Source organism: Akebia trifoliata, chromosome 15 (genome assembly GCF_017979445.1).
Source record: "Akebia trifoliata isolate Shusen 1 chromosome 15, ASM1797944v1, whole genome shotgun sequence".
Lineage (NCBI taxonomy): Eukaryota > Viridiplantae > Streptophyta > Magnoliopsida > Ranunculales > Lardizabalaceae > Akebia > Akebia trifoliata.
In genome coordinates this window covers 2,627,713-2,632,150 of record NC_141389.1, presented here as the reverse complement: position 1 = coordinate 2,632,150, position 4,438 = coordinate 2,627,713, and the positions used below count along the sequence as shown (strand labels likewise).

The window sequence follows — 4,438 nt, the reverse complement described above, 5'->3', positions numbered from 1 at the left end:
GAGAGATGTTTGGACTTTAATTGGCCCGTTTCTGAACGTTGGAGGATCCAAACAGTCAACACATATTAGCTCTAATGATTAGTTTGATCAACATTTGAGATGAATAAAGTAAAAGTGACCAAACGCATCATGTGAGGCTTAATTTCGAGATTTGCACCCCTTGTGTGCGCATCGCATACGCACAACTGTACTAAGTTTTTCGATGGGTTGGCGGCCCCAAACATAATAAGCTGTAATCTCATGGTGCCTTGGGCTCCCATATGCGTGCAAGATCTATTCTTTTTCTCACTCATACTCAAGCAAGTAGGAGAGAGAACATTAATATATTGCGCGCAAGTCTTATATTTATCCAATGTAGGACTAAAAATTTAAAGAATTATCAAACAAATCAAAGAATTTTTTACTATTCAATCATCACAAATAAGGAAAATGCACTTTTAACTAATGTTTCACTAAAAATGGAAAAACCCTACACTAACCGCATTTAATAGAAAATAAGTTCTTGAGTTCAAATCTTACCCCCAATAAAATCCAATAATTAATATTAACTATGAATTCTATAACAATTATTACTCACTTAATCCTAATTCTAAAAATACTCAGGATCTAATATGATGTCTCGATCCTGTTAAATAGGTTAGGCGTCTAGGTAGCTAGTTTTAGTTAGTGTTTAAAACACCTTGCGCTCCTAATCAAGCCGCTCACGTAGTCCAGTGAATTTATTTCCTAATTAAATTATGCCATGTAGACGTCATTTGTATCTATAGAAACAAGGTATGGGATCTCGACTCTTTTAAAAATTACTTCAAAATTTAGAATTTTGGTGTGTAAACTCATCAAGAGCTAGCATACTGAACAATCATTTGTTAATGGATAAAAAAAAACAGGTACCATATGAAATTTTAGAGAAGGTGACAATTTTTTGTGATAAATTTAGACCAGGGCTTCTATTCAATAGGGTAGTCACTATATTGCGGTTCGCGTAAGATTAGTGCTAAAGAAATGTTCTAAAAACAATTGTCCGCTCTAGTGATATTAGTTATCACAATATATTTCATTTATCACATTCTCTATGTCTTTTTAAAAAAGAAAAAAAGAAAAAAAGAAAAAATTAAAATGTCAATTGACTCTCATGAATTCGAATAAGATGATCGATACAGTTAAGAGTTATGATCATTTGAAATTCTTTTTTGTACACTCTTTGTACATTTCCTTAACAAAATTGTAGATCCTTTGCTTTGAGATACATAAAGGACAAAGATTCATGGTTCTGGGAATTGTTAGGTCAGAGATCGTACAAAAAAGAGTGCCAATTTATCATGATTCTAGGGTTAAGTTTATTGAAAATTTATCAGCATAAACTAATCCCCCAAAATTTTTGCTACAAAATTTATGGAAAGTATTTTCATAAAACACCATTTCAATTTAAAAAAAAAAAAAATGCAAGAAACATATTTCAAAAAGGATTTTGTTAATGTGTGTCCTTAGGGTACATGTTAAAGTGTAATAAACACACTTTGTAAATTGGAGTTTGTATCGAAAATGCCCTTAAATTATTTTTTATAAAAATACCCTTAGATTAAATACAAGAAATAAGTCATGTTCCATTTTTAAGTATAGTCGATTTCAATTCTAATTATGGGAGAGTACCCTTTAAAGTCCCAAACAAAATGCTCCTTTCTCCAAATGCATTTAATAATCCATTTTTCGATTTTGATTCTAATTATGGGAGAATCACTTTCACTATCGCACTAAAGACAATTATTTTTAGCTAGACCAAAAAAAAAAAAAAAAAATTATATTCAGTAAATATTTGAAATAATGGGCACTTTTGTAATTTCCATTTAAACCTGTCTCCAATTTCAATAAAAAAAAAAATCAGAAAATCGCGCGTGTTGCTAGCGTTCCTCGAGAAAATAATAAAAGCTTCATTCAAAAACTACCTTTAACAGAAGACACGAAAGTACCGAACTATCCTTTATTTCTCCATCTCTCTCTCTCTCTCAAACCGCCACCGGTTCGGTTTTCTCTCACTTTAAAAACCAGAGAAGTCGGTTGGGTCCGGTCCGGCTTTCTCTCCCTTTAAAACCCAGAAAAATCGATTTTTCTCGTAACGAAGAAGAGAGTGAAAGAGAGAGAGAGAGAGAGGGAGAGAGAGAGAATGTCGACAACAAGGCGGCTAAGATGGCACCCACCGCCGCCTCCGAGTCCAAGAATCCTCCATCTACCGAGACGAACTCGGCGAAAACCCACTAAACAACTCAGTGGAAAATCGCTGCTGAGTAAGGAATCGGAGACTCGGAAGAATCACAGAGGAAAACTTGAAACTTTGTTCGATCAAGAACGAGCTTTCTCACATACAGTTTCAATAGTTCTCTTGAACTATGAGGATTGTGAGAGGAGAGAAAGAGTTGAAGATTTGATGGAGTACAGAGAGAATGTTGGAGGAGAAGATTTTGAGGAGGAGAAATGGAGATTTCAAGCGGAGATTCTTCGAGCTGAGTGTAATTTTCTGAGGATGGAAAGAGATTTAGCGTTGAAGAAGTTGGAGTTGAATCGAGTTCAAACGAAGCGAACTCTGCGATCTGCTGTGGAAACTTTGATTTCTGTTCGTATAATCTGTGTTTTAAAGTTTATTATAGATTTAAAATAGAAATCTCTTCTGCTTTGAAGTTTGAATTGTTGATCGATCGTTTTGCTTTGTTTTTAGGGGAAAAAGAAGATTTATGAAGGAAAGATCGGTGATGGAGTTTTGGAGGAAGAGATCGAAGGTTTGGAAGAAGAACTGAAGGAGTTGCAGAGGAGCTCTGGAGTTAGAGATTTCAATGTTCAGAAGTGTAGTAACTTCGATAACAAGCATCGGTTCTTCAGAAGAGATTAGAGAAGCTTGGATCAGAAAGATCTGATGAAAAATGCGTGAAAGAGATTCGAGCAATGGCGGAAGCAAGCTTGACGATCAAAAAGAGTTCCAAGAGCTTCGTTTCAGATCAAGAGAACCGATTCACAGATGTAAGTATCTGCATTCTGCAATCGAAAACTTTATTTCACTTTGATCATCTCTGGTATTGATCTTCATGTTTCGTTTTCTTCTCTCGATTTTGAGATTTTTTTTAATCATATATTTGTTATTTGTTCTTCAAATCTCATTTTTGAAATCTCTGTTATTCTAATGCTGTAAGTGATCTGCATTCTGCAATCGAAAGCTTTAATTTCACTTTTTTTTGCTCTCTCAGAGATTTTGGATCATCTCTGTTATTGAATCCCTATAATTAATCTTCGATGTCTCGTTTCTTTGTATTGATTTTGAATTTTTTTTAAATATCCTTTTTCTCTTATTTGTTCTTCAAACCCATTTTTGAAATCTCTGTTACTAGAAACCTTGTTTTCATCTTCATGTTTCGTTCTTCTTCTTGTTTGTGACAATGTTTAATCTTTGATCTCTCTTTAATTTATTTTCTTCAAATCTCATTTTTGAAATAGTTATGAAATTCTCTCTCTCTTAAAAATAAATAAATCTGATTCTAGTTTGATTTGGATTTGGTTTTAGAAATTGAAGAACTAGTTTTATATTACATAATAACAGGTGGAGATTCTTAGAAGAAAAATGGAGAGATTGTCGAAGGGGATGTTAGAGAGGATGGAAGAAGAGTACGGTACAATGTTCTCATCTTCAACCAACTCTGCCTCTACTTCCAGTTCCAGACGAATCGAATTTCCACATTCGTCTTCATCTGTTCTACTTCAAAAAGCCACAAAAAACAGGCAAGTTTTGCTATTGATTCTAGCCTCAAACGATGTTTGAGGAGATTATCCATCAAACAGACGGCTGAGATGTGAGGAAGGAATATGCATTTCCTAGAAATCAGTTCTTGAAAAGGGAGTACTTGATTTTCTTGAGATTTGCTCAGAATTTTCTTTAATCTCAGCCGTTCGTTTGATGGACACCCTTAACCATCGTTTGAGGGTATAGTTTTCTTTTTAATTAGCTTTGTCCTTAATTATGTACACGTGGCGTATTTGCCGTGGTGGCATGGCCACCAACGTTCGAATCTCTTATTTTATGTTTTGGTGAATATTTGAGAAGCCCCTGTTTGTGTTTTTTTCTAAAATATTTGAGATACCCCATTTGTTTTCAAATTGAAGATATGTCTGCTTTACTTCGGCCTTTTCTTACAGGACTTATTCTGAACGACTTAAATGTCCTCTTCAATTTATAACAAAAAAAAAAAAATAATATTGATTTTTCTATCTGAAATTCTATTGTTATCTACTTTCCCAAGAATCCTATTTTGCTTAGGTTTCAATGTTGAATTAGATTTTTATTTTGTTTTTTTTTTTTTTTTTCTTTTTTATTTTTTTTTTTTTTGTTTTTTTTTTTAAGTGAAGAGGCTTCTTTTTAAGGGACCCTTGTTTTACTTTTTTCTCTTTTCTCCCCTTT

At 33.6% G+C, this 4,438-nt stretch overlaps 1 pseudogene across 1 annotated transcript; it reads left to right on the top strand.

The window, feature by feature from the left end:
• Window positions 1–1,993: 1,993 nt before the first annotated feature.
• On the top strand, window positions 1,994–3,802 carry LOC147383894 (uncharacterized; annotated as a pseudogene). Its single transcript, XR_015172868.1, has 3 exons — window positions 1,994–2,608; window positions 2,711–3,009; window positions 3,584–3,802. The product of XR_015172868.1 is annotated as an uncharacterized LOC147383894 (transcript).
• Window positions 3,803–4,438: the final 636 nt, after the last annotated feature.